The 26,933-nt window shown below is 45.9% G+C and overlaps 28 non-coding genes across 28 annotated transcripts; all 28 read right to left on the bottom strand.

The window, feature by feature from the left end:
• Nucleotides 1-130: 130 nt before the first annotated feature.
• On the bottom strand, nucleotides 131-246 carry LOC119200040 (U5 spliceosomal RNA). Its single transcript, XR_005115126.1, has one exon. It is a non-coding gene; the product is annotated as a U5 spliceosomal RNA (small nuclear RNA).
• Nucleotides 247-1,294: 1,048 nt separating this feature from the next.
• On the bottom strand, nucleotides 1,295-1,458 carry LOC119208002 (U1 spliceosomal RNA). The gene has a single exon (XR_005118977.1). It is a non-coding gene; the product is annotated as a U1 spliceosomal RNA (small nuclear RNA).
• A 259-nt stretch (nucleotides 1,459-1,717) lies between these two features.
• LOC119207995 (U2 spliceosomal RNA) lies at nucleotides 1,718-1,908 on the bottom strand. Its single transcript, XR_009954677.1, has one exon. It is a non-coding gene; the product is annotated as a U2 spliceosomal RNA (small nuclear RNA).
• Nucleotides 1,909-2,443: 535 nt separating this feature from the next.
• On the bottom strand, nucleotides 2,444-2,559 carry LOC119208008 (U5 spliceosomal RNA). Its single transcript, XR_005118982.1, has one exon. It is a non-coding gene; the product is annotated as a U5 spliceosomal RNA (small nuclear RNA).
• Nucleotides 2,560-3,611: 1,052 nt separating this feature from the next.
• LOC119208009 (U1 spliceosomal RNA) lies at nucleotides 3,612-3,775 on the bottom strand. Its single transcript, XR_005118983.1, has one exon. It is a non-coding gene; the product is annotated as a U1 spliceosomal RNA (small nuclear RNA).
• Nucleotides 3,776-4,034: 259 nt separating this feature from the next.
• On the bottom strand, nucleotides 4,035-4,225 carry LOC119208001 (U2 spliceosomal RNA). The gene has a single exon (XR_009954676.1). It is a non-coding gene; the product is annotated as a U2 spliceosomal RNA (small nuclear RNA).
• A 535-nt stretch (nucleotides 4,226-4,760) lies between these two features.
• LOC134123232 (U5 spliceosomal RNA) lies at nucleotides 4,761-4,876 on the bottom strand. Its single transcript, XR_009954719.1, has one exon. It is a non-coding gene; the product is annotated as a U5 spliceosomal RNA (small nuclear RNA).
• Nucleotides 4,877-5,924: 1,048 nt separating this feature from the next.
• On the bottom strand, nucleotides 5,925-6,088 carry LOC134123176 (U1 spliceosomal RNA). Its single transcript, XR_009954663.1, has one exon. It is a non-coding gene; the product is annotated as a U1 spliceosomal RNA (small nuclear RNA).
• A 259-nt stretch (nucleotides 6,089-6,347) lies between these two features.
• Nucleotides 6,348-6,538, bottom strand: LOC134123187 (U2 spliceosomal RNA). Its single transcript, XR_009954675.1, has one exon. It is a non-coding gene; the product is annotated as a U2 spliceosomal RNA (small nuclear RNA).
• Nucleotides 6,539-7,073: 535 nt separating this feature from the next.
• LOC134123230 (U5 spliceosomal RNA) lies at nucleotides 7,074-7,189 on the bottom strand. The gene has a single exon (XR_009954717.1). It is a non-coding gene; the product is annotated as a U5 spliceosomal RNA (small nuclear RNA).
• A 1,046-nt stretch (nucleotides 7,190-8,235) lies between these two features.
• On the bottom strand, nucleotides 8,236-8,399 carry LOC134123175 (U1 spliceosomal RNA). Its single transcript, XR_009954662.1, has one exon. It is a non-coding gene; the product is annotated as a U1 spliceosomal RNA (small nuclear RNA).
• Nucleotides 8,400-8,658: 259 nt separating this feature from the next.
• On the bottom strand, nucleotides 8,659-8,849 carry LOC134123186 (U2 spliceosomal RNA). The gene has a single exon (XR_009954674.1). It is a non-coding gene; the product is annotated as a U2 spliceosomal RNA (small nuclear RNA).
• Nucleotides 8,850-9,384: 535 nt separating this feature from the next.
• LOC134123229 (U5 spliceosomal RNA) lies at nucleotides 9,385-9,500 on the bottom strand. Its single transcript, XR_009954716.1, has one exon. It is a non-coding gene; the product is annotated as a U5 spliceosomal RNA (small nuclear RNA).
• Nucleotides 9,501-10,552: 1,052 nt separating this feature from the next.
• LOC119207349 (U1 spliceosomal RNA) lies at nucleotides 10,553-10,716 on the bottom strand. The gene has a single exon (XR_005118494.2). It is a non-coding gene; the product is annotated as a U1 spliceosomal RNA (small nuclear RNA).
• Nucleotides 10,717-10,975: 259 nt separating this feature from the next.
• Nucleotides 10,976-11,166, bottom strand: LOC119207350 (U2 spliceosomal RNA). The gene has a single exon (XR_005118495.2). It is a non-coding gene; the product is annotated as a U2 spliceosomal RNA (small nuclear RNA).
• Nucleotides 11,167-11,701: 535 nt separating this feature from the next.
• LOC134123228 (U5 spliceosomal RNA) lies at nucleotides 11,702-11,817 on the bottom strand. Its single transcript, XR_009954715.1, has one exon. It is a non-coding gene; the product is annotated as a U5 spliceosomal RNA (small nuclear RNA).
• A 1,048-nt stretch (nucleotides 11,818-12,865) lies between these two features.
• LOC134123173 (U1 spliceosomal RNA) lies at nucleotides 12,866-13,029 on the bottom strand. The gene has a single exon (XR_009954660.1). It is a non-coding gene; the product is annotated as a U1 spliceosomal RNA (small nuclear RNA).
• Nucleotides 13,030-13,288: 259 nt separating this feature from the next.
• Nucleotides 13,289-13,479, bottom strand: LOC134123198 (U2 spliceosomal RNA). The gene has a single exon (XR_009954687.1). It is a non-coding gene; the product is annotated as a U2 spliceosomal RNA (small nuclear RNA).
• Nucleotides 13,480-19,051: 5,572 nt separating this feature from the next.
• LOC119207345 (U5 spliceosomal RNA) lies at nucleotides 19,052-19,167 on the bottom strand. Its single transcript, XR_005118490.1, has one exon. It is a non-coding gene; the product is annotated as a U5 spliceosomal RNA (small nuclear RNA).
• Nucleotides 19,168-20,219: 1,052 nt separating this feature from the next.
• LOC119207343 (U1 spliceosomal RNA) lies at nucleotides 20,220-20,383 on the bottom strand. Its single transcript, XR_005118489.1, has one exon. It is a non-coding gene; the product is annotated as a U1 spliceosomal RNA (small nuclear RNA).
• A 259-nt stretch (nucleotides 20,384-20,642) lies between these two features.
• On the bottom strand, nucleotides 20,643-20,833 carry LOC119207344 (U2 spliceosomal RNA). Its single transcript, XR_009954672.1, has one exon. It is a non-coding gene; the product is annotated as a U2 spliceosomal RNA (small nuclear RNA).
• Nucleotides 20,834-21,368: 535 nt separating this feature from the next.
• On the bottom strand, nucleotides 21,369-21,484 carry LOC119207347 (U5 spliceosomal RNA). The gene has a single exon (XR_005118492.2). It is a non-coding gene; the product is annotated as a U5 spliceosomal RNA (small nuclear RNA).
• Nucleotides 21,485-22,534: 1,050 nt separating this feature from the next.
• On the bottom strand, nucleotides 22,535-22,698 carry LOC134123172 (U1 spliceosomal RNA). Its single transcript, XR_009954659.1, has one exon. It is a non-coding gene; the product is annotated as a U1 spliceosomal RNA (small nuclear RNA).
• A 259-nt stretch (nucleotides 22,699-22,957) lies between these two features.
• On the bottom strand, nucleotides 22,958-23,148 carry LOC134123184 (U2 spliceosomal RNA). The gene has a single exon (XR_009954671.1). It is a non-coding gene; the product is annotated as a U2 spliceosomal RNA (small nuclear RNA).
• A 535-nt stretch (nucleotides 23,149-23,683) lies between these two features.
• LOC134123227 (U5 spliceosomal RNA) lies at nucleotides 23,684-23,799 on the bottom strand. Its single transcript, XR_009954714.1, has one exon. It is a non-coding gene; the product is annotated as a U5 spliceosomal RNA (small nuclear RNA).
• Nucleotides 23,800-24,847: 1,048 nt separating this feature from the next.
• LOC134123171 (U1 spliceosomal RNA) lies at nucleotides 24,848-25,011 on the bottom strand. The gene has a single exon (XR_009954658.1). It is a non-coding gene; the product is annotated as a U1 spliceosomal RNA (small nuclear RNA).
• Nucleotides 25,012-25,270: 259 nt separating this feature from the next.
• On the bottom strand, nucleotides 25,271-25,461 carry LOC134123183 (U2 spliceosomal RNA). Its single transcript, XR_009954670.1, has one exon. It is a non-coding gene; the product is annotated as a U2 spliceosomal RNA (small nuclear RNA).
• A 535-nt stretch (nucleotides 25,462-25,996) lies between these two features.
• Nucleotides 25,997-26,112, bottom strand: LOC119204743 (U5 spliceosomal RNA). The gene has a single exon (XR_005117186.1). It is a non-coding gene; the product is annotated as a U5 spliceosomal RNA (small nuclear RNA).
• Between the last annotated feature and the right edge of the window lie 821 nt (nucleotides 26,113-26,933).

Below are 26,933 nucleotides of genomic sequence, written 5' to 3'. Positions count from 1 at the left end.
GATTTCACTCTAAATTCAGACAGTAATTTGAGACTTGATCCAAAGCTCAACCAGAGACTCCAGGAATAAGTTTACTCAAATGACAGGCTCTTCCATCCTACTAATTTATTTTTCTTACAAGTACATGAGGCTTAGCCAAATAGCAGAGCCTGGCAAAAAATAAGGTCAACTCATTGTTGTTCCTCTCCACGGAAGTCTTTAGTAAAAGGCGAAAGACTTATGCGTATTGAAGAGAAACCAAAGTCAGTAGCACAATCAGGTGAAAGGCAGCCCTATATCCCTGTGGAACAAGTAATCCCTCTTGCGGTAGGGAGTGGTTGAGCTGCGGGTGTCCAAAGCCTAACCCATTTCCCAGCCCCCTTTCCTCAAAAAATCTATGATTTCTTTTCAATCAAAAATTGTAAGGCCCTCCTGAAATGTTGTTGGTTTACTGTGAATTCAGACAATCATTCAGTGATTTAACACTCCAGTGGTGAGTAAACAGGTCCATTGTTGGCAAAGAAGCTCAATCTTGGGGACCAACAGTAGTTCAAAGAGATGTGTGCAAGTTAAAAGCACTGGTTTTTCTTTGACACTAATATCAGTGGAGAGTGCGGACGCAGTCCCCAACTACCACAAAAACACTCTGAAAACTTCACACACAGGCTCAGGGCCACCACGGGAAGAGCATGCACGCAAGTACACACGTGCACGCACACACACACACTCGGACTGAATGGGAGTCAATGGGAGCTTCCCCAGGGGAACCTCCTATTGGGCCCAAAATCTACAGTGGCCCCCCTGAGGGCCCCGGGAGGAGCTGGTCCAAATTTCAGCAGCCCAGCACCAACCAAGACAGAGTTGCAGGCAAAATCCAAACTCATTTCCCGGTTTGTAGTGGTCGGTTTCACAAATTCTTGGACTGACAGCCGCACTCTGCAAACTTCACACACAAGCTCAGGGCCACCATGGGTAGAGCATGCACACGAGCACACACGTGCAAGCTCCTGATGAACTCTTGTTGAATTCACTTTGAATTCAGACAGTGATTTCACTTTCAGGCACCTCTTTCCGACAATGGAATAACCCAAAAACAAACCTCAAAAGTCATTGATTTTTTTTCAATCAAAAATTGTAAGGCCCTCCTGAAATGTTGTTGGTTTACTGTTAATTCAGACAATCACTCAGTGGTTTAACACTCCAGTGGTGAGTATACTGGTCCATTGTTGGCAAAGAGGCTCAATCTTGGGGACCAACAGTAGTTGAAAGAGATGTGTCCAAGTGGAAAGCACTGGTTTTTCTTTGACACTAATATCAGGGGAGAGCGCGGACGCAGTCCCCCACTACCACAAATTATGCAGTCGAGATTCCCACATTTGAGGAATTCGCAGTGGTCAACACAGCCGGAGTGCAATGGCTGAGCCTCGCCCTGGGTGAACCACCTTTGTGATCATGGTATCTCCCCTGCCAGGTAAGTATAAGTTGGTAGTGACAGAGACAGGAGTGGTATTCCCAAACAGAGCACTTGGGGTGACGGTTCCCAGATGGCACCGTCCTCACAGATCAGTGAATTTAAAATCAGTGATCAGTGTGAAATGCAAAATAAAGGCACAATTGATGAGTAAACATATCAGTTGCTTGCCAAAAGTCTCAGCCAGTTGAGACTTGTACACAGAGGCAAACCAACTACCTAGACTACACCAATGAATTGGGTCACCAGTTATTTTTTTCACAAGATAAAGGTTGCACCGTTCCCGGAAGTGCTGCAATACCGGGTCAATGCTTGGAGTGAGCAGAGCAAGCCCCTTTTTCATCTCCCAGAGCTAAAAATCGGCTTAATATGTAGTCCTCATATAGAGGACATATCAGATATTAAACTGATAAGAACAGATACTACACTTGATCTTAGCCAAAAGGCCGAGAAGCGATGACACATGAATGTTTGCCTCCAGACCCAACGGACTAGCGCATCTCTCAAATGTCGGGGTGCGGCTCATACAAATGGGCGTGGCAGTCGCCTGTTACTTAACATCCCACTCCCCACGCAGCCTGTATTCTTAAAAATCTTTGATTTCCTTCCAATCAAAAGTGTAAGCTCTTGATGAACTCTTGTTGATTCCTTCCAATCAAAAGTGTAAGCTCTTGATGAACTCTTGTTGATTCCTTCCAATCAAAAGTGTAAGCTCTTGATGAACTCTTGTTGAATTCACTTATAATTCAGAGAGTGATTTCACTTTTAGGCACCTCTGTCTAAAAATGGAACTAACCCCAAACAGCCCTCAAAAATCATTCGGTTTTTTTGCAATCAAAAGTGTAAGCTCCTGCCTAAATCTTGATTTCACTCTAAATTCAGACAGTAATTTGAGACTTGATCCAAAGCTCAACCAGAGACTCCAGGAATAAGTTTACTCAAATGACAGGCTCTTCCATCCTACTAATTTATTTTTCTTACAAGTACATGAGGCTTAGCCAAATAGCAGAGCCTGGCAAAAAATAAGGTCAACTCATTGTTGTTCCTCTCCACGGAAGTCTTTAGTAAAAGGCGAAAGACTTATGCGTATTGAAGAGAAACCAAAGTCAGTAGCACAATCAGGTGAAAGGCAGCCCTATATCCCTGTGGAACAAGTAATCCCTCTTGCGGTAGGGAGTGGTTGAGCTGCGGGTGTCCAAAGCCTAACCCATTTCCCAGCCCCCTTTCCTCAAAAAATCTATGATTTCTTTTCAATCAAAAATTGTAAGGCCCTCCTGAAATGTTGTTGGTTTACTGTGAATTCAGACAATCATTCAGTGATTTAACACTCCAGTGGTGAGTATACAGGTCCATTGTTGGCAAAGAAGCTCAATCTTGGGGACCAACAGTAGTTCAAAGAGATGTGTGCAAGTTAAAAGCACTGGTTTTTCTTTGACACTAATATCAGTGGAGAGTGCGGACGCAGTCCCCAACTACCACAAAAACACTCTGAAAACTTCACACACAGGCTCAGGGCCACCACGGGAAGAGCATGCACGCAAGTACACACGTGCACGCACACACACACACACACTCGGACTGAATGGGAGTCAATGGGAGCTTCCCCAGGGGAACCTCCTATTGGGCCCAAAATCTACAGTGGCCCCCCTGAGGGCCCCGGGAGGAGCTGGTCCAAATTTCAGCAGCCCAGCACCAACCAAGACAGAGTTGCAGGCAAAATCCAAACTCATTTCCCGGTTTGTAGTGGTCGGTTTCACAAATTCTTGGACTGACAGCCGCACTCTGCAAACTTCACACACAAGCTCAGGGCCACCATGGGTAGAGCATGCACACGAGCACACACGTGCAAGCTCCTGATGAACTCTTGTTGAATTCACTTTGAATTCAGACAGTGATTTCACTTTCAGGCACCTCTGTCCGAAAATGGAATCACCCAAAAACAAACCTCAAAAGTCATTGATTTTTTTTCAATCAAAAATTGTAAGGCCCTCCTGAAATGTTGTTGGTTTACTGTTAATTCAGACAATCACTCAGTGGTTTAACACTCCAGTGGTGAGTATACTGGTCCATTGTTGGCAAAGAGGCTCAATCTTGGGGACCAACAGTAGTTGAAAGAGATGTGTCCAAGTGGAAAGCACTGGTTTTTCTTTGACACTAATATCAGGGGAGAGCGCGGACGCAGTCCCCCACTACCACAAATTATGCAGTCGAGATTCCCACATTTGAGGAATTCGCAGTGGTCAACACAGCCGGAGTGCAATGGCTGAGCCTCGCCCTGGGTGAACCACCTTTGTGATCATGGTATCTCCCCTGCCAGGTAAGTATAAGTTGGTAGTGACAGAGACAGGAGTGGTATTCCCAAACAGAGCACTTGGGGTGACGGTTCCCAGATGGCACCGTCCTCACAGATCAGTGAATTTAAAATCAGTGATCAGTGTGAAATGCAAAATAAAGGCACAATTGATGAGTAAACATATCAGTTGCTTGCCAAAAGTCTCAGCCAGTTGAGACTTGTACACAGAGGCAAACCAACTACCTAGACTACACCAATGAATTGGGTCACCAGTTATTTTTTTCACAAGATAAAGGTTGCACCGTTCCCGGAAGTGCTGCAATACCGGGTCAATGCTTGGAGTGAGCAGAGCAAGCCCCTTTTTCATCTCCCAGAGCTAAAAATCGGCTTAATATGTAGTCCTCATATAGAGGACATATCAGATATTAAACTGATAAGAACAGATACTACACTTGATCTTAGCCAAAAGGCCGAGAAGCGATGACACATGAATGTTTGCCTCCAGACCCAACGGACTAGCGCATCTCTCAAATGTCGGGGTGCGGCTCATACAAATGGGCGTGGCAGTCGCCTGTTACTTAACATCCCACTCCCCACGCAGCCTGTATTCTTAAAAATCTTTGATTTCCTTCCAATCAAAAGTGTAAGCTCTTGATGAACTCTTGTTGATTCCTTCCAATCAAAAGTGTAAGCTCTTGATGAACTCTTGTTGATTCCTTCCAATCAAAAGTGTAAGCTCTTGATGAACTCTTGTTGAATTCACTTATAATTCAGAGAGTGATTTCACTTTTAGGCACCTCTGTCTAAAAATGGAACTAACCCCAAACAGCCCTCAAAAATCATTCGGTTTTTTTGCAATCAAAAGTGTAAGCTCCTGCCTAAATCTTGATTTCACTCTAAATTCAGACAGTAATTTGAGACTTGATCCAAAGCTCAACCAGAGACTCCAGGAATAAGTTTACTCAAATGACAGGCTCTTCCATCCTACTAATTTATTTTTCTTACAAGTACATGAGGCTTAGCCAAATAGCAGAGCCTGGCAAAAAATAAGGTCAACTCATTGTTGTTCCTCTCCACGGAAGTCTTTAGTAAAAGGCGAAAGACTTATGCGTATTGAAGAGAAACCAAAGTCAGTAGCACAATCAGGTGAAAGGCAGCCCTATATCCCTGTGGAACAAGTAATCCCTCTTGCGGTAGGGAGTGGTTGAGCTGCGGGTGTCCAAAGCCTAACCCATTTCCCAGCCCCCTTTCCTCAAAAAATCTATGATTTCTTTTCAATCAAAAATTGTAAGGCCCTCCTGAAATGTTGTTGGTTTACTGTGAATTCAGACAATCATTCAGTGATTTAACACTCCAGTGGTGAGTATACAGGTCCATTGTTGGCAAAGAAGCTCAATCTTGGGGACCAACAGTAGTTCAAAGAGATGTGTGCAAGTTAAAAGCACTGGTTTTTCTTTGACACTAATATCAGTGGAGAGTGCGGACGCAGTCCCCAACTACCACAAAAACACTCTGAAAACTTCACACACAGGCTCAGGGCCACCACGGGAAGAGCATGCACGCAAGTACACACGTGCACGCACACACACACACTCGGACTGAATGGGAGTCAATGGGAGCTTCCCCAGGGGAACCTCCTATTGGGCCCAAAATCTACAGTGGCCCCCCTGAGGGCCCCGGGAGGAGCTGGTCCAAATTTCAGCAGCCCAGCACCAACCAAGACAGAGTTGCAGGCAAAATCCAAACTCATTTCCCGGTTTGTAGTGGTCGGTTTCACAAATTCTTGGACTGACAGCCGCACTCTGCAAACTTCACACACAAGCTCAGGGCCACCATGGGTAGAGCATGCACACGAGCACACACGTGCAAGCTCCTGATGAACTCTTGTTGAATTCACTTTGAATTCAGACAGTGATTTCACTTTCAGGCACCTCTTTCCGACAATGGAATAACCCAAAAACAAACCTCAAAAGTCATTGATTTTTTTTCAATCAAAAATTGTAAGGCCCTCCTGAAATGTTGTTGGTTTACTGTTAATTCAGACAATCACTCAGTGGTTTAACACTCCAGTGGTGAGTATACTGGTCCATTGTTGGCAAAGAGGCTCAATCTTGGGGACCAACAGTAGTTGAAAGAGATGTGTCCAAGTGGAAAGCACTGGTTTTTCTTTGACACTAATATCAGGGGAGAGCGCGGACGCAGTCCCCCACTACCACAAATTATGCAGTCGAGATTCCCACATTTGAGGAATTCGCAGTGGTCAACACAGCCGGAGTGCAATGGCTGAGCCTCGCCCTGGGTGAACCACCTTTGTGATCATGGTATCTCCCCTGCCAGGTAAGTATAAGTTGGTAGTGACAGAGACAGGAGTGGTATTCCCAAACAGAGCACTTGGGGTGACGGTTCCCAGATGGCACCGTCCTCACAGATCAGTGAATTTAAAATCAGTGATCAGTGTGAAATGCAAAATAAAGGCACAATTGATGAGTAAACATATCAGTTGCTTGCCAAAAGTCTCAGCCAGTTGAGACTTGTACACAGAGGCAAACCAACTACCTAGACTACACCAATGAATTGGGTCACCAGTTATTTTTTTCACAAGATAAAGGTTGCACCGTTCCCGGAAGTGCTGCAATACCGGGTCAATGCTTGGAGTGAGCAGAGCAAGCCCCTTTTTCATCTCCCAGAGCTAAAAATCGGCTTAATATGTAGTCCTCATATAGAGGACATATCAGATATTAAACTGATAAGAACAGATACTACACTTGATCTTAGCCAAAAGGCCGAGAAGCGATGACACATGAATGTTTGCCTCCAGACCCAACGGACTAGCGCATCTCTCAAATGTCGGGGTGCGGCTCATACAAATGGGCGTGGCAGTCGCCTGTTACTTAACATCCCACTCCCCACGCAGCCTGTATTCTTAAAAATCTTTGATTTCCTTCCAATCAAAAGTGTAAGCTCTTGATGAACTCTTGTTGATTCCTTCCAATCAAAAGTGTAAGCTCTTGATGAACTCTTGTTGATTCCTTCCAATCAAAAGTGTAAGCTCTTGATGAACTCTTGTTGAATTCACTTATAATTCAGAGAGTGATTTCACTTTTAGGCACCTCTGTCTAAAAATGGAACTAACCCCAAACAGCCCTCAAAAATCATTCGTTTTTTTTGCAATCAAAAGTGTAAGCTCCTGCCTAAATCTTGATTTCACTCTAAATTCAGACAGTAATTTGAGACTTGATCCAAAGCTCAACCAGAGACTCCAGGAATAAGTTTACTCAAATGACAGGCTCTTCCATCCTACTAATTTATTTTTCTTACAAGTACATGAGGCTTAGCCAAATAGCAGAGCCTGGCAAAAAATAAGGTCAACTCATTGTTGTTCCTCTCCACGGAAGTCTTTAGTAAAAGGCGAAAGACTTATGCGTATTGAAGAGAAACCAAAGTCAGTAGCACAATCAGGTGAAAGGCAGCCCTATATCCCTGTGGAACAAGTAATCCCTCTTGCGGTAGGGAGTGGTTGAGCTGCGGGTGTCCAAAGCCTAACCCATTTCCCAGCCCCCTTTCCTCAAAAAATCTATGATTTCTTTTCAATCAAAAATTGTAAGGCCCTCCTGAAATGTTGTTGGTTTACTGTGAATTCAGACAATCATTCAGTGATTTAACACTCCAGTGGTGAGTATACAGGTCCATTGTTGGCAAAGAAGCTCAATCTTGGGGACCAACAGTAGTTCAAAGAGATGTGTGCAAGTTAAAAGCACTGGTTTTTCTTTGACACTAATATCAGTGGAGAGTGCGGACGCAGTCCCCAACTACCACAAAAACACTCTGAAAACTTCACACACAGGCTCAGGGCCACCACGGGAAGAGCATGCACGCAAGTACACACGTGCACGCACACACACACTCGGACTGAATGGGAGTCAATGGGAGCTTCCCCAGGGGAACCTCCTATTGGGCCCAAAATCTACAGTGGCCCCCCTGAGGGCCCCGGGAGGAGCTGGTCCAAATTTCAGCAGCCCAGCACCAACCAAGACAGAGTTGCAGGCAAAATCCAAACTCATTTCCCGGTTTGTAGTGGTCGGTTTCACAAATTCTTGGACTGACAGCCGCACTCTGCAAACTTCACACACAAGCTCAGGGCCACCATGGGTAGAGCATGCACACGAGCACACACGTGCAAGCTCCTGATGAACTCTTGTTGAATTCACTTTGAATTCAGACAGTGATTTCACTTTCAGGCACCTCTGTCCGAAAATGGAATCACCCAAAAACAAACCTCAAAAGTCATTGATTTTTTTTCAATCAAAAATTGTAAGGCCCTCCTGAAATGTTGTTGGTTTACTGTTAATTCAGACAATCACTCAGTGGTTTAACACTCCAGTGGTGAGTATACTGGTCCATTGTTGGCAAAGAGGCTCAATCTTGGGGACCAACAGTAGTTGAAAGAGATGTGTCCAAGTGGAAAGCACTGGTTTTTCTTTGACACTAATATCAGGGGAGAGCGCGGACGCAGTCCCCCACTACCACAAATTATGCAGTCGAGATTCCCACATTTGAGGAATTCGCAGTGGTCAACACAGCCGGAGTGCAATGGCTGAGCCTCGCCCTGGGTGAACCACCTTTGTGATCATGGTATCTCCCCTGCCAGGTAAGTATAAGTTGGTAGTGACAGAGACAGGAGTGGTATTCCCAAACAGAGCACTTGGGGTGACGGTTCCCAGATGGCACCGTCCTCACAGATCAGTGAATTTAAAATCAGTGATCAGTGTGAAATGCAAAATAAAGGCACAATTGATGAGTAAACATATCAGTTGCTTGCCAAAAGTCTCAGCCAGTTGAGACTTGTACACAGAGGCAAACCAACTACCTAGACTACACCAATGAATTGGGTCACCAGTTATTTTTTTCACAAGATAAAGGTTGCACCGTTCCCGGAAGTGCTGCAATACCGGGTCAATGCTTGGAGTGAGCAGAGCAAGCCCCTTTTTCATCTCCCAGAGCTAAAAATCGGCTTAATATGTAGTCCTCATATAGAGGACATATCAGATATTAAACTGATAAGAACAGATACTACACTTGATCTTAGCCAAAAGGCCGAGAAGCGATGACACATGAATGTTTGCCTCCAGACCCAACGGACTAGCGCATCTCTCAAATGTCGGGGTGCGGCTCATACAAATGGGCGTGGCAGTCGCCTGTTACTTAACATCCCACTCCCCACGCAGCCTGTATTCTTAAAAATCTTTGATTTCCTTCCAATCAAAAGTGTAAGCTCTTGATGAACTCTTGTTGATTCCTTCCAATCAAAAGTGTAAGCTCTTGATGAACTCTTGTTGATTCCTTCCAATCAAAAGTGTAAGCTCTTGATGAACTCTTGTTGAATTCACTTATAATTCAGAGAGTGATTTCACTTTTAGGCACCTCTGTCTAAAAATGGAACTAACCCCAAACAGCCCTCAAAAATCATTCGGTTTTTTTGCAATCAAAAGTGTAAGCTCCTGCCTAAATCTTGATTTCACTCTAAATTCAGACAGTAATTTGAGACTTGATCCAAAGCTCAACCAGAGACTCCAGGAATAAGTTTACTCAAATGACAGGCTCTTCCATCCTACTAATTTATTTTTCTTACAAGTACATGAGGCTTAGCCAAATAGCAGAGCCTGGCAAAAAATAAGGTCAACTCATTGTTGTTCCTCTCCACGGAAGTCTTTAGTAAAAGGCGAAAGACTTATGCGTATTGAAGAGAAACCAAAGTCAGTAGCACAATCAGGTGAAAGGCAGCCCTATATCCCTGTGGAACAAGTAATCCCTCTTGCGGTAGGGAGTGGTTGAGCTGCGGGTGTCCAAAGCCTAACCCATTTCCCAGCCCCCTTTCCTCAAAAAATCTATGATTTCTTTTCAATCAAAAATTGTAAGGCCCTCCTGAAATGTTGTTGGTTTACTGTGAATTCAGACAATCATTCAGTGATTTAACACTCCAGTGGTGAGTATACAGGTCCATTGTTGGCAAAGAAGCTCAATCTTGGGGACCAACAGTAGTTCAAAGAGATGTGTGCAAGTTAAAAGCACTGGTTTTTCTTTGACACTAATATCAGTGGAGAGTGCGGACGCAGTCCCCAACTACCACAAAAACACTCTGAAAACTTCACACACAGGCTCAGGGCCACCACGGGAAGAGCATGCACGCAAGTACACACGTGCACGCACACACACACACACACTCGGACTGAATGGGAGTCAATGGGAGCTTCCCCAGGGGAACCTCCTATTGGGCCCAAAATCTACAGTGGCCCCCCTGAGGGCCCCGGGAGGAGCTGGTCCAAATTTCAGCAGCCCAGCACCAACCAAGACAGAGTTGCAGGCAAAATCCAAACTCATTTCCCGGTTTGTAGTGGTCGGTTTCACAAATTCTTGGACTGACAGCCGCACTCTGCAAACTTCACACACAAGCTCAGGGCCACCATGGGTAGAGCATGCACACGAGCACACACGTGCAAGCTCCTGATGAACTCTTGTTCAATTCACTTTGAATTCAGACAGTGATTTCACTTTCAGGCACCTCTGTCCGAAAATGGAATCACCCAAAAACAAACCTCAAAAGTCATTGATTTTTTTTCAATCAAAAATTGTAAGGCCCTCCTGAAATGTTGTTGGTTTACTGTTAATTCAGACAATCACTCAGTGGTTTAACACTCCAGTGGTGAGTATACTGGTCCATTGTTGGCAAAGAGGCTCAATCTTGGGGACCAACAGTAGTTGAAAGAGATGTGTCCAAGTGGAAAGCACTGGTTTTTCTTTGACACTAATATCAGGGGAGAGCGCGGACGCAGTCCCCCACTACCACAAATTATGCAGTCGAGATTCCCACATTTGAGGAATTCGCAGTGGTCAACACAGCCGGAGTGCAATGGCTGAGCCTCGCCCTGGGTGAACCACCTTTGTGATCATGGTATCTCCCCTGCCAGGTAAGTATAAGTTGGTAGTGACAGAGACAGGAGTGGTATTCCCAAACAGAGCACTTGGGGTGACGGTTCCCAGATGGCACCGTCCTCACAGATCAGTGAATTTAAAATCAGTGATCAGTGTGAAATGCAAAATAAAGGCACAATTGATGAGTAAACATATCAGTTGCTTGCCAAAAGTCTCAGCCAGTTGAGACTTGTACACAGAGGCAAACCAACTACCTAGACTACACCAATGAATTGGGTCACCAGTTATTTTTTTCACAAGATAAAGGTTGCACCGTTCCCGGAAGTGCTGCAATACCGGGTCAATGCTTGGAGTGAGCAGAGCAAGCCCCTTTTTCATCTCCCAGAGCTAAAAATCGGCTTAATATGTAGTCCTCATATAGAGGACATATCAGATATTAAACTGATAAGAACAGATACTACACTTGATCTTAGCCAAAAGGCCGAGAAGCGATGACACATGAATGTTTGCCTCCAGACCCAACGGACTAGCGCATCTCTCAAATGTCGGGGTGCGGCTCATACAAATGGGCGTGGCAGTCGCCTGTTACTTAACATCCCACTCCCCACGCAGCCTGTATTCTTAAAAATCTTTGATTTCCTTCCAATCAAAAGTGTAAGCTCTTGATGAACTCTTGTTGATTCCTTCCAATCAAAAGTGTAAGCTCTTGATGAACTCTTGTTGATTCCTTCCAATCAAAAGTGTAAGCTCTTGATGAACTCTTGTTGAATTCACTTATAATTCAGAGAGTGATTTCACTTTTAGGCACCTCTGTCTAAAAATGGAACTAACCCCAAACAGCCCTCAAAAATCATTCGGTTTTTTTGCAATCAAAAGTGTAAGCTCCTGCCTAAATCTTGATTTCACTCTAAATTCAGACAGTAATTTGAGACTTGATCCAAAGCTCAACCAGAGACTCCAGGAATAAGTTTACTCAAATGACAGGCTCTTCCATCCTACTAATTTATTTTTCTTACAAGTACATGAGGCTTAGCCAAATAGCAGAGCCTGGCAAAAAATAAGGTCAACTCATTGTTGTTCCTCTCCACGGAAGTCTTTAGTAAAAGGCGAAAGACTTATGCGTATTGAAGAGAAACCAAAGTCAGTAGCACAATCAGGTGAAAGGCAGCCCTATATCCCTGTGGAACAAGTAATCCCTCTTGCGGTAGGGAGTGGTTGAGCTGCGGGTGTCCAAAGCCTAACCCATTTCCCAGCCCCCTTTCCTCAAAAAATCTATGATTTCTTTTCAATCAAAAATTGTAAGGCCCTCCTGAAATGTTGTTGGTTTACTGTGAATTCAGACAATCATTCAGTGATTTAACACTCCAGTGGTGAGTAAACAGGTCCATTGTTGGCAAAGAAGCTCAATCTTGGGGACCAACAGTAGTTCAAAGAGATGTGTGCAAGTTAAAAGCACTGGTTTTTCTTTGACACTAATATCAGTGGAGAGTGCGGACGCAGTCCCCAACTACCACAAAAACACTCTGAAAACTTCACACACAGGCTCAGGGCCACCACGGGAAGAGCATGCACGCAAGTACACACGTGCACGCACACACACACACTCGGACTGAATGGGAGTCAATGGGAGCTTCCCCAGGGGAACCTCCTATTGGGCCCAAAATCTACAGTGGCCCCCCTGAGGGCCCCGGGAGGAGCTGGTCCAAATTTCAGCAGCCCAGCACCAACCAAGACAGAGTTGCAGGCAAAATCCAAACTCATTTCCCGGTTTGTAGTGGTCGGTTTCACAAATTCTTGGACTGACAGCCGCACTCTGCAAACTTCACACACAAGCTCAGGGCCACCATGGGTAGAGCATGCACACGAGCACACACGTGCAAGCTCCTGATGAACTCTTGTTGAATTCACTTTGAATTCAGACAGTGATTTCACTTTCAGGCACCTCTTTCCGACAATGGAATAACCCAAAAACAAACCTCAAAAGTCATTGATTTTTTTTCAATCAAAAATTGTAAGGCCCTCCTGAAATGTTGTTGGTTTACTGTTAATTCAGACAATCACTCAGTGGTTTAACACTCCAGTGGTGAGTATACTGGTCCATTGTTGGCAAAGAGGCTCAATCTTGGGGACCAACAGTAGTTGAAAGAGATGTGTCCAAGTGGAAAGCACTGGTTTTTCTTTGACACTAATATCAGGGGAGAGCGCGGACGCAGTCCCCCACTACCACAAATTATGCAGTCGAGATTCCCACATTTGAGGAATTCGCAGTGGTCAACACAGCCGGAGTGCAATGGCTGAGCCTCGCCCTGGGTGAACCACCTTTGTGATCATGGTATCTCCCCTGCCAGGTAAGTATAAGTTGGTAGTGACAGAGACAGGAGTGGTATTCCCAAACAGAGCACTTGGGGTGACGGTTCCCAGATGGCACCGTCCTCACAGATCAGTGAATTTAAAATCAGTGATCAGTGTGAAATGCAAAATAAAGGCACAATTGATGAGTAAACATATCAGTTGCTTGCCAAAAGTCTCAGCCAGTTGAGACTTGTACACAGAGGCAAACCAACTACCTAGACTACACCAATGAATTGGGTCACCAGTTATTTTTTTCACAAGATAAAGGTTGCACCGTTCCCGGAAGTGCTGCAATACCGGGTCAATGCTTGGAGTGAGCAGAGCAAGCCCCTTTTTCATCTCCCAGAGCTAAAGATCGGCTTAATATGTAGTCCTCATATAGAGGACATATCAGATATTAAACTGATAAGAACAGATTTTTTTTTTTTTTTTTTTTTTTTATTATGAAAAGGATCTTTACACAATTCAAATGCATACAAACTCATATCTGTAGGTCTGTCTTCTCACAATACATCACCAACAAGAAAACAAAAACAAAAAACTGTTTATAACACATTTTAGGGATGAGCTCAGTCTGCCTAGCCACTAGGAACCACCTTTAACCCAAGGCCACCCTTCCACCTTTCCAAGGCGGCATGCTTCCCCCACCTCCTGATGTCCATCATCATCCTCCCCTTCAGCTCCATCTCGATTCTCCTCACTACCCACTCCACGCTCACTTCCTTGTTATTGTTCACTAGGTCTTGCCTCGCCCGCCACAGGCCCCTCTTAACCAGGCTCACTATTAGCCATGCGAGGACCATTGTTCTTCCTAGGCCCACTCCTTCTTTCACCCTGCTCCAAGTTAGTCTAAACCCTGGGACCAACTGTACAAGCCAAATATTTGCCCTTGCCCACACCACACTTGCAAAGGAACAGTCCCACATGACATGTCTCATGGTCTCGTTGTGTAAACATCCCCCTCTGGGGCATGCAGGGACTTTAGTCAAACCATGTCGATAAAGCAGATCTCGTACAGGCAGACACCCATGGAGGCACAACCAGTTGAGGTCCTTGAGCCCATTGTCAAGCCCCCGCGGTTGGATCCTCCTCCAAATACCTGCTGGCGTCCCAACCATTGCACGTGCAACCACTCCCTTCCTGGCAACCTTGTAAAGTGCCCTGTGGCTTATTAACACGCCTGTTTCTGAGGCCTCAGGATGGGCCCGCAACCACCTGGCTGCATGATTGTAGTGCCATGGCTGCTGCTCCACCCGGGGAGCTAAATTACTCCAAGATATTACACCCCTAGCTTGGTATGAAAAGTATAGCCGTAGGAAGTGTCCTGACGGATGTGCCACTGGAGCAGATAGCTGGCTATACAAAGAAGAAACAAAAATGCAGTCCAGTTTTAGCGGGAGGTGCGGCACGTCCCTTCCCCCTGCTTCAATTCCAGCCATCATGCGAATCCTCGCAACATACTCATATCGTCCCCCCCAGATGAACGAGAAGACAAGGCGCATGAGGGGCCTCCTCATGCTGACAGGCATCGGGTATATGTATGCCAAATACAGGAGAGATGGCAGAACATCTACCTTTAGAACAAGCACCTTCCCTATCAAAGTCAGGCTCCTGCTCCTCCAGAGAGCAAGCTTCTTCTGGACTGCCATAAAGCGCCTGTTCCAGTTGGCCGTGGCACTATGGGCTGTCTCAAAGCTGACCCCTAGTACCTTCAGGGGTCCCTCACAGAGCGGCAACCCTCCTGGTACCTCTGTCCTGTCTTTCCAACGCCCAAAGTACTTCACCGACGATTTGGCATGATTTAATTTTGCGCCAGCCGCCCGACCGAAACTCTGGAAAATCTCCAATGATCGGATTAGGCAAGCATCGTCGTCCAGCAGCAGTGTGGTGTCGTCTGCGTACTGAGACAGTTTGACTCGTAGGCCTCCACTGCCAGGTATCAGGAAACCTTTAACACCCGGGTCAGCCCGAATGGCTGCTGCCAGTGGCTCCATGTAAAGGATGTAGAGCAGTGGTGAGAGTGGACACCCCTGTCTGACTCCTGCGTGCAAACTGAAAAACTCCCCCAAATGACCATTAACTGAAATTGTGCTCCCCACAGCTGTGTACAATACCCGTAACCATCCTACAAACCTATCACTGAAGCCTAATCTGCTTAAAACCCTAAACATAAAACCCCAGTGAACCCTGTCAAAGGCTTTTGCCTGGTCGAGACCCACAACCATAAGTGGTAAGTGCCTGTCTTCCACCCATGCGACAGTGTCCCGAATGAGCTGAAGATTCCATCTCACCGAACGCCCCGCCACTCCGCAGGTCTGATCCACATGGACAACATGAGGAAGTGCTTTGCCCAGCCGATCCGCTAAGACCTTTGCCAGGAGCTTGTAATCAACACAAAGCATGGTCAGTGGCCGCCAGTTCCCTAGGTCGGTGTGGTCCCCCTTCTTAAAAAGAAGGGAGATAACTCCGGTGGCCATAGACCCTCCCATCACACCGGTGCTGAGTATTGAGGAAAGGACCTCCAACACTACCGGCCCTAGTATGTCCCAAAACTTGAGATAAAACTCTGCCGGCAGTCCGTCAATACCAGGCACCTTCCGCCTGTTCATTCTTTGGAGGGCCTCCTCAAGTTCTTCAAGGGTCAGCGGGGTATCCAGAGTCTGTGCTATGTTTAAAGGCACCCGCTGGGTCAACAACTCCAAGAAATTCTCTCCACCATCTACATCTATCTCCTTCTCCAAAAACCTTGTGCGGTAGTAGTCAGTGGCGGCCTGCACCATCTCCCCCTTGTCCGACACAACCCTACCATGCTTGTCCCTAACCCCGGTTACTACCCGTTTTGCCCTGTCGGCCCGTATTGAGCTGAAAAAGGCAGCAGAACACGTTTCAAAACTCTCAATGAATTTTTCACGTGACTGCAACAGGAATGCTCGGGCCTTTTGCTCATAGATATCCCTGAGCTGTGCCTTGAGGGAGTCGCAAGCCTGCTGGTTTAAAGTGCCGCACGAGTTCCCCCTAGCGTATTCAAGTTCGAGAAGTTGCTGGAGCCGAAAACCCTCCCTCTTTGCCCACCTCGCCTTCTTTTTGCTATATTGCACACAAAACAACCTTATTCGCTCCTTGGCAACCTCCCACCACTCAATGGCTCCCGGACACATTGGCCGTAATCCCAACAGACCTCCGAAAAACAGACGAAAATCTTTAATGAATAAATCTTCCTCTAAGATGTTGATGTTAAGGCGCCAGTAACCGGTCCCAAACACTGGTGCACATGAAACCATGTCAAGCAGTACTCCATCATGGTCCGAGAAACACACCGGGAGCAATCTGCCTGCCAATAAGCTCAAAGACCTTGAGAGGAAAATGTAGTCCAAGCGTTTAGCTATGCCCCTTGAGTTCCGCCATGTAGGGCTTAGCACCTGTGGTTTAACCCACCGTAACCCGTCTACTAGGCCGTGCTTGGACATTAAATTGGTGATAAAAATGTCACTAGTATCTCCCCCTATACCTAGCTCAACATTTAAGTCACCCCCTATAATAACCTGCCTAGTAGTGGCAAGATGTGGTTCCATTTGGCCAATCATGTCCTTCCTCTCGGTTGCTGATTGTGGCCCATATACTACAATAACCCTGAATTTGGCTGTTCCCCATGTCACGTCTGTACCCATTATCCTCCCTTGGACAATAACAAAGGATGTCTCTACCAGAATTTCTTTAGTTCCAAATAAAATGCCCACCCCTGTGGAGTGGACCCCCCCTACACTCCAAACTGAGTCCCCTTTGGTCCACTCCTTTGAAAACATTTTGACGTCCCCCATATCCCGTAAATGAACCTCCTGCAAAAGACAAATATCAGCTTGGAGTGTGGCCACAAAATCGAAAACGACCCTCCTTTTCACTTTGTCCCTCATTCCCCTTGTATTTAATGACAGTACCTTAAGAGAACCCATTTCAGGCAAAGTTTGTTCCCCCTACTGGGTGTACGGGGTGTCTTTGTCCATCTGTTCAGCCCAGGAAAGAGGAACCGTGTTTGCCGAGTTTGCCGGGTTTGCCGGTCGACTAGGTCCATCATATACGTCCTCCCCATATGGGGATGACAACATGAGCAAGCCTTGGGGGAGTTCAAAATCCATCCCCAGCCCTTCGGCCATCAAGGCAGCTCCTTCCCCTGTGCACTGTCCCTCCAACTCTTCTGCAGCATTCCCATTTGGGTCCTGTTGTATGTCCTCTCTGGCTCCACTGTCGTCAGTGGCATTCCCCAGCTTCACGGCTTCCTCTCTCCTACAGCCGTCAATCCCCTCCTTTTCATCCACGACATCCGTCTTCTCCCTCTTGGTTTTTTTACTGCATGCCTCCTCTGCACACTCTTCATACTCACACGTCAGTGTTCCAAAAACCTGTGAGACCTTTCGTGCCCCTGGCTTCATCGTGGGGAAGGATGCACCAAGCGTAAGCTCCGGAAACTCCTCCATCTCGCTATGGTCTGCTGCTTGGGCTGCCTCGTCCACTAATGCTGCTCCTTCGTCCTGCAATGCGGCTCCCACTCCTCCCTCTAAGGTATCTGCTCCAGGCCCCATCGGTGCTGGCCCCTCCTTGGTAGGCCGCGATGTCTCGGATTCTGTTTCCTGCACTGTGGTTCTGTTAAGGACTCCCGTTTGTTTTGCAACCTCGGAAAAAGTCCTCCTGCGGCTAGGGCAGCTCCTATAGAGGTGGTCCGCCCCTCCGCATCCGTGGCAAGTTTTCGGTGCCACACATTCCTTGGCCACGTGTCCTGTTTGCCCACAAAACCGGCAGCTTTCCCCCGTGCAGCCTGCTTCTGAGTGGCCAGACCGTCTGCATTTACGACAGAAGGCTGGCTGGCGGTTATAGAACAAATACCCGCGGTCGCCCCCAAGACTAAAAAAGGCAGGGGGGTGTTGGAGGCCATCCGGCCCTGTCGGATCTGGATTCAGCAGAACCTGGAACAGCCGACGTCCGGTCCAAAAACCAAGTGGGTCTTTTATATGGCGGGCTGATGTTGCCACGTCCCCATACTGGCACAGAAAGGAAACTAAAGCTTCATCAGTGACAAAGGGGTTGTACATATGGACTGACACTGTTCTGAAGTTCGGTCTGTCAAGGTTCAGGACTTCGTAGTAGGCAAGAGGGCTCACCTTCGCCTCCTTTCTGCAGATTTCCGATACTCTTCTGTAGATGTCCTCGGTCCTGAAGGTAACGTCAAAAGCTTTTTCCTGCTGGTTCCACTGAATGCACAGAACATCCTGTATCACCAGATTGAGCTGGCCCATGATGACTTGTTTTCCAAAAAAAACTCTCGACAGGACCTGATCTTCTTCTTTGGTAGCTCGAAATCTCAGAGTATACCTCAGCCCGACCTTTGGGATCGGCTGCTCGTTGGGTGATGTGGCCATTCCTCCGTCGTCACGCGCTTCCCTTGCGTTGTCAAAAATGGATTACCATGGTGATCTTAGCCAAAAGGCCGAGAAGCGATGACACATGAATGTTTGCCTCCAGACCCAACGGACTAGCGCATCTCTCAAATGTCGGGGTGCGGCTCATACAAATGGGCGTGGCAGTCGCCTGTTACTTAACATCCCACTCCCCACGCAGCCTGTATTCTTAAAAATCTTTGATTTCCTTCCAATCAAAAGTGTAAGCTCTTGATGAACTCTTGTTGATTCCTTCCAATCAAAAGTGTAAGCTCTTGATGAACTCTTGTTGATTCCTTCCAATCAAAAGTGTAAGCTCTTGATGAACTCTTGTTGAATTCACTTATAATTCAGAGAGTGATTTCACTTTTAGGCACCTCTGTCTAAAAATGGAACTAACCCCAAACAGCCCTCAAAAATCATTCGGTTTTTTTGCAATCAAAAGTGTAAGCTCCTGCCTAAATCTTGATTTCACTCTAAATTCAGACAGTAATTTGAGACTTGATCCAAAGCTCAACCAGAGACTCCAGGAATAAGTTTACTCAAATGACAGGCTCTTCCATCCTACTAATTTATTTTTCTTACAAGTACATGAGGCTTAGCCAAATAGCAGAGCCTGGCAAAAAATAAGGTCAACTCATTGTTGTTCCTCTCCACGGAAGTCTTTAGTAAAAGGCGAAAGACTTATGCGTATTGAAGAGAAACCAAAGTCAGTAGCACAATCAGGTGAAAGGCAGCCCTATATCCCTGTGGAACAAGTAATCCCTCTTGCGGTAGGGAGTGGTTGAGCTGCGGGTGTCCAAAGCCTAACCCATTTCCCAGCCCCCTTTCCTCAAAAAATCTATGATTTCTTTTCAATCAAAAATTGTAAGGCCCTCCTGAAATGTTGTTGGTTTACTGTGAATTCAGACAATCATTCAGTGATTTAACACTCCAGTGGTGAGTATACAGGTCCATTGTTGGCAAAGAAGCTCAATCTTGGGGACCAACAGTAGTTCAAAGAGATGTGTGCAAGTTAAAAGCACTGGTTTTTCTTTGACACTAATATCAGTGGAGAGTGCGGACGCAGTCCCCAACTACCACAAAAACACTCTGAAAACTTCACACACAGGCTCAGGGCCACCACGGGAAGAGCATGCACGCAAGTACACACGTGCACGCACACACACACACACACTCGGACTGAATGGGAGTCAATGGGAGCTTCCCCAGGGGAACCTCCTATTGGGCCCAAAATCTACAGTGGCCCCCCTGAGGGCCCCGGGAGGAGCTGGTCCAAATTTCAGCAGCCCAGCACCAACCAAGACAGAGTTGCAGGCAAAATCCAAACTCATTTCCCGGTTTGTAGTGGTCGGTTTCACAAATTCTTGGACTGACAGCCGCACTCTGCAAACTTCACACACAAGCTCAGGGCCACCATGGGTAGAGCATGCACACGAGCACACACGTGCAAGCTCCTGATGAACTCTTGTTGAATTCACTTTGAATTCAGACAGTGATTTCACTTTCAGGCACCTCTGTCCGAAAATGGAATCACCCAAAAACAAACCTCAAAAGTCATTGATTTTTTTTCAATCAAAAATTGTAAGGCCCTCCTGAAATGTTGTTGGTTTACTGTTAATTCAGACAATCACTCAGTGGTTTAACACTCCAGTGGTGAGTATACTGGTCCATTGTTGGCAAAGAGGCTCAATCTTGGGGACCAACAGTAGTTGAAAGAGATGTGTCCAAGTGGAAAGCACTGGTTTTTCTTTGACACTAATATCAGGGGAGAGCGCGGACGCAGTCCCCCACTACCACAAATTATGCAGTCGAGATTCCCACATTTGAGGAATTCGCAGTGGTCAACACAGCCGGAGTGCAATGGCTGAGCCTCGCCCTGGGTGAACCACCTTTGTGATCATGGTATCTCCCCTGCCAGGTAAGTATAAGTTGGTAGTGACAGAGACAGGAGTGGTATTCCCAAACAGAGCACTTGGGGTGACGGTTCCCAGATGGCACCGTCCTCACAGATCAGTGAATTTAAAATCAGTGATCAGTGTGAAATGCAAAATAAAGGCACAATTGATGAGTAAACATATCAGTTGCTTGCCAAAAGTCTCAGCCAGTTGAGACTTGTACACAGAGGCAAACCAACTACCTAGACTACACCAATGAATTGGGTCACCAGTTATTTTTTTCACAAGATAAAGGTTGCACCGTTCCCGGAAGTGCTGCAATACCGGGTCAATGCTTGGAGTGAGCAGAGCAAGCCCCTTTTTCATCTCCCAGAGCTAAAAATCGGCTTAATATGTAGTCCTCATATAGAGGACATATCAGATATTAAACTGATAAGAACAGATACTACACTTGATCTTAGCCAAAAGGCCGAGAAGCGATGACACATGAATGTTTGCCTCCAGACCCAACGGACTAGCGCATCTCTCAAATGTCGGGGTGCGGCTCATACAAATGGGCGTGGCAGTCGCCTGTTACTTAACATCCCACTCCCCACGCAGCCTGTATTCTTAAAAATCTTTGATTTCCTTCCAATCAAAAGTGTAAGCTCTTGATGAACTCTTGTTGATTCCTTCCAATCAAAAGTGTAAGCTCTTGATGAACTCTTGTTGATTCCTTCCAATCAAAAGTGTAAGCTCTTGATGAACTCTTGTTGAATTCACTTATAATTCAGAGAGTGATTTCACTTTTAGGCACCTCTGTCTAAAAATGGAACTAACCCCAAACAGCCCTCAAAAATCATTCGGTTTTTTTGCAATCAAAAGTGTAAGCTCCTGCCTAAATCTTGATTTCACTCTAAATTCAGACAGTAATTTGAGACTTGATCCAAAGCTCAACCAGAGACTCCAGGAATAAGTTTACTCAAATGACAGGCTCTTCCATCCTACTAATTTATTTTTCTTACAAGTACATGAGGCTTAGCCAAATAGCAGAGCCTGGCAAAAAATAAGGTCAACTCATTGTTGTTCCTCTCCACGGAAGTCTTTAGTAAAAGGCGAAAGACTTATGCGTATTGAAGAGAAACCAAAGTCAGTAGCACAATCAGGTGAAAGGCAGCCCTATATCCCTGTGGAACAAGTAATCCCTCTTGCGGTAGGGAGTGGTTGAGCTGCGGGTGTCCAAAGCCTAACCCATTTCCCAGCCCCCTTTCCTCAAAAAATCTATGATTTCTTTTCAATCAAAAATTGTAAGGCCCTCCTGAAATGTTGTTGGTTTACTGTGAATTCAGACAATCATTCAGTGATTTAATACTCCAGTGGTGAGTAAACAGGTCCATTGTTGGCAAAGAAGCTCAATCTTGGGGACCAACAGTAGTTCAAAGAGATGTGTGCAAGTTAAAAGCACTGGTTTTTCTTTGACACTAATATCAGTGGAGAGTGCGGACGCAGTCCCCAACTACCACAAAAACACTCTGAAAACTTCACACACAGGCTCAGGGCCACCACGGGAAGAGCATGCACGCAAGTACACACATGCACGCACACACACACACACTCGGACTGAATGGGAGTCAATGGGAGCTTCCCCAGGGGAACCTCCTATTGGGCCCAAAATCTACAGTGGCCCCCCTGAGGGCCCCGGGAGGAGCTGGTCCAAATTTCAGCAGCCCAGCACCAACCAAGACAGAGTTGCAGGCAAAATCCAAACTCATTTCCCGGTTTGTAGTGGTCGGTTTCACAAATTCTTGGACTGACAGCCGCACTCTGCAAACTTCACACACAAGCTCAGGGCCACCATGGGTAGAGCATGCACACGAGCACACACGTGCAAGCTCCTGATAAACTCTTGTTGAATTCACTTTGAATTCAGACAGTGATTTCACTTTCAGGCACCTCTGTCCGAAAATGGAATCACCCAAAAACAAACCTCAAAAGTCATTGATTTTTTTTCAATCAAAAATTGTAAGGCCCTCCTGAAATGTTGTTGGTTTACTGTTAATTCAGACAATCACTCAGTGGTTTAACACTCCAGTGGTGAGTATACTGGTCCATTGTTGGCAAAGAGGCTCAATCTTGGGGACCAACAGTAGTTGAAAGAGATGTGTCCAAGTGGAAAGCACTGGTTTTTCTTTGACACTAATATCAGGGGAGAGCGCGGACGCAGTCCCCCACTACCACAAATTATGCAGTCGAGATTCCCACATTTGAGGAATTCGCAGTGGTCAACACAGCCGGAGTGCAATGGCTGAGCCTCGCCCTGGGTGAACCACCTTTGTGATCATGGTATCTCCCCTGCCAGGTAAGTATAAGTTGGTAGTGACAGAGACAGGAGTGGTATTCCCAAACAGAGCACTTGGGGTGACGGTTCCCAGATGGCACCGTCCTCACAGATCAGTGAATTTAAAATCAGTGATCAGTGTGAAATGCAAAATAAAGGCACAATTGATGAGTAAACATATCAGTCGCTTGCCAAAAGTCTCAGCCAGTTGAGACTTGTACACAGAGGCAAACCAACTACCTAGACTACACCAATGAATTGGGTCACCAGTTATTTTTTTCACAAGATAAAGGTTGCACCGTTCCCGGAAGTGCTGCAATACCGGGTCAATGCTTGGAGTGAGCAGAGCAAGCCCCTTTTTCATCTCCCAGAGCTAAAAATCGGCTTAATATGTAGTCCTCATATAGAGGACATATCAGATATTAAACTGATAAGAACAGATACTACACTTGATCTTAGCCAAAAGGCCGAGAAGCGATGACACATGAATGTTTGCCTCCAGACCCAACGGACTAGCGCATCTCTCAAATGTCGGGGTGCGGCTCATACAAATGGGCGTGGCAGTCGCCTGTTACTTAACATCCCACTCCCCACGCAGCCTGTATTCTTAAAAATCTTTGATTTCCTTCCAATCAAAAGTGTAAGCTCTTGATGAACTCTTGTTGATTCCTTCCAATCAAAAGTGTAAGCTCTTGATGAACTCTTGTTGATTCCTTCCAATCAAAAGTGTAAGCTCTTGATGAACTCTTGTTGAATTCACTTATAATTCAGAGAGTGATTTCACTTTTAGGCACCTCTGTCTAAAAATGGAACTAACCCCAAACAGCCCTCAAAAATCATTCGGTTTTTTTGCAATCAAAAGTGTAAGCTCCTGCCTAAATCTTGATTTCACTCTAAATTCAGACAGTAATTTGAGACTTGATCCAAAGCTCAACCAGAGACTCCAGGAATAAGTTTACTCAAATGACAGGCTCTTCCATCCTACTAATTTATTTTTCTTACAAGTACATGAGGCTTAGCCAAATAGCAGAGCCTGGCAAAAAATAAGGTCAACTCATTGTTGTTCCTCTCCACGGAAGTCTTTAGTAAAAGGCGAAAGACTTATGCGTATTGAAGAGAAACCAAAGTCAGTAGCACAATCAGGTGAAAGGCAGCCCTATATCCCTGTGGAACAAGTAATCCCTCTTGCGGTAGGGAGTGGTTGAGCTGCGGGTGTCCAAAGCCTAACCCATTTCCCAGCCCCCTTTCCTCAAAAAATCTATGATTTCTTTTCAATCAAAAATTGTAAGGCCCTCCTGAAATGTTGTTGGTTTACTGTGAATTCAGACAATCATTCAGTGATTTAACACTCCAGTGGTGAGTAAACAGGTCCATTGTTGGCAAAGAAGCTCAATCTTGGGGACCAACAGTAGTTCAAAGAGATGTGTGCAAGTTAAAAGCACTGGTTTTTCTTTGACACTAATATCAGTGGAGAGTGCGGACGCAGTCCCCAACTACCACAAAAACACTCTGAAAACTTCACACACAGGCTCAGGGCCACCACGGGAAGAGCATGCACGCAAGTACACACGTGCACGCACACACACACACTCGGACTGAATGGGAGTCAATGGGAGCTTCCCCAGGGGAACCTCCTATTGGGCCCAAAATCTACAGTGGCCCCCCTGAGGGCCCCGGGAGGAGCTGGTCCAAATTTCAGCAGCCCAGCACCAACCAAGACAGAGTTGCAGGCAAAATCCAAACTCATTTCCCGGTTTGTAGTGGTCGGTTTCACAAATTCTTGGACTGACAGCCGCACTCTGCAAACTTCACACACAAGCTCAGGGCCACCATGGGTAGAGCATGCACACGAGCACACACGTGCAAGCTCCTGATGAACTCTTGTTGAATTCACTTTGAATTCAGACAGTGATTTCACTTTCAGGCACCTCTTTCCGACAATGGAATAACCCAAAAACAAACCTCAAAAGTCATTGATTTTTTTTCAATCAAAAATTGTAAGGCCCTCCTGAAATGTTGTTGGTTTACTGTTAATTCAGACAATCACTCAGTGGTTTAACACTCCAGTGGTGAGTATACTGGTCCATTGTTGGCAAAGAGGCTCAATCTTGGGGACCAACAGTAGTTGAAAGAGATGTGTCCAAGTGGAAAGCACTGGTTTTTCTTTGACACTAATATCAGGGGAGAGCGCGGACGCAGTCCCCCACTACCACAAATTATGCAGTCGAGATTCCCACATTTGAGGAATTCGCAGTGGTCAACACAGCCGGAGTGCAATGGCTGAGCCTCGCCCTGGGTGAACCACCTTTGTGATCATGGTATCTCCCCTGCCAGGTAAGTATAAGTTGGTAGTGACAGAGACAGGAGTGGTATTCCCAAACAGAGCACTTGGGGTGACGGTTCCCAGATGGCACCGTCCTCACAGATCAGTGAATTTAAAATCAGTGATCAGTGTGAAATGCAAAATAAAGGCACAATTGATGAGTAAACATATCAGTTGCTTGCCAAAAGTCTCAGCCAGTTGAGACTTGTACACAGAGGCAAACCAACTACCTAGACTACACCAATGAATTGGGTCACCAGTTATTTTTTTCACAAGATAAAGGTTGCACCGTTCCCGGAAGTGCTGCAATACCGGGTCAATGCTTGGAGTGAGCAGAGCAAGCCCCTTTTTCATCTCCCAGAGCTAAAAATCGGCTTAATATGTAGTCCTCATATAGAGGACATATCAGATATTAAACTGATAAGAACAGATACTACACTTGATCTTAGCCAAAAGGCCGAGAAGCGATGACACATGAATGTTTGCCTCCAGACCCAACGGACTAGCGCATCTCTCAAATGTCGGGGTGCGGCTCATACAAATGGGCGTGGCAGTCGCCTGTTACTTAACATCCCACTCCCCACGCAGCCTGTATTCTTAAAAATCTTTGATTTCCTTCCAATCAAAAGTGTAAGCTCTTGATGAACTCTTGTTGATTCCTTCCAATCAAAAGTGTAAGCTCTTGATGAACTCTTGTTGATTCCTTCCAATCAAAAGTGTAAGCTCTTGATGAACTCTTGTTGAATTCACTTATAATTCAGAGAGTGATTTCACTTTTAGGCACCTCTGTCTAAAAATGGAACTAACCCCAAACAGCCCTCAAAAATCATTCGGTTTTTTTGCAATCAAAAGTGTAAGCTCCTGCCTAAATCTTGATTTCACTCTAAATTCAGACAGTAATTTGAGACTTGATCCAAAGCTCAACCAGAGACTCCAGGAATAAGTTTACTCAAATGACAGGCTCTTCCATCCTACTAATTTATTTTTCTTACAAGTACATGAGGCTTAGCCAAATAGCAGAGCCTGGCAAAAAATAAGGTCAACTCATTGTTGTTCCTCTCCACGGAAGTCTTTAGTAAAAGGCGAAAGACTTATGCGTATTGAAGAGAAACCAAAGTCAGTAGCACAATCAGGTGAAAGGCAGCCCTATATCCCTGTGGAACAAGTAATCCCTCTTGCGGTAGGGAGTGGTTGAGCTGCGGGTGTCCAAAGCCTAACCCATTTCCCAGCCCCCTTTCCTCAAAAAATCTATGATTTCTTTTCAATCAAAAATTGTAAGGCCCTCCTGAAATGTTGTTGGTTTACTGTGAATTCAGACAATCATTCAGTGATTTAACACTCCAGTGGTGAGTATACAGGTCCATTGTTGGCAAAGAAGCTCAATCTTGGGGACCAACAGTAGTTCAAAGAGATGTGTGCAAGTTAAAAGCACTGGTTTTTCTTTGACACTAATATCAGTGGAGAGTGCGGACGCAGTCCCCAACTACCACAAAAACACTCTGAAAACTTCACACACAGGCTCAGGGCCACCACGGGAAGAGCATGCACGCAAGTACACACGTGCACGCACACACACACACACACTCGGACTGAATGGGAGTCAATGGGAGCTTCCCCAGGGGAACCTCCTATTGGGCCCAAAATCTACAGTGGCCCCCCTGAGGGCCCCGGGAGGAGCTGGTCCAAATTTCAGCAGCCCAGCACCAACCAAGACAGAGTTGCAGGCAAAATCCAAACTCATTTCCCGGTTTGTAGTGGTCGGTTTCACAAATTCTTGGACTGACAGCCGCACTCTGCAAACTTCACACACAAGCTCAGGGCCACCATGGGTAGAGCATGCACACGAGCACACACGTGCAAGCTCCTGATGAACTCTTGTTGAATTCACTTTGAATTCAGACAGTGATTTCACTTTCAGGCACCTCTGTCCGAAAATGGAAT

This window comes from Pungitius pungitius, unplaced genomic scaffold, assembly GCF_949316345.1.
Source record: "Pungitius pungitius unplaced genomic scaffold, fPunPun2.1 scaffold_31, whole genome shotgun sequence".
NCBI classification, from domain to species: domain Eukaryota; kingdom Metazoa; phylum Chordata; class Actinopteri; order Perciformes; family Gasterosteidae; genus Pungitius; species Pungitius pungitius.
Note: the sequence above shows the minus strand (reverse complement) of the source record. Positions and strands in the feature narration are given on the sequence as shown.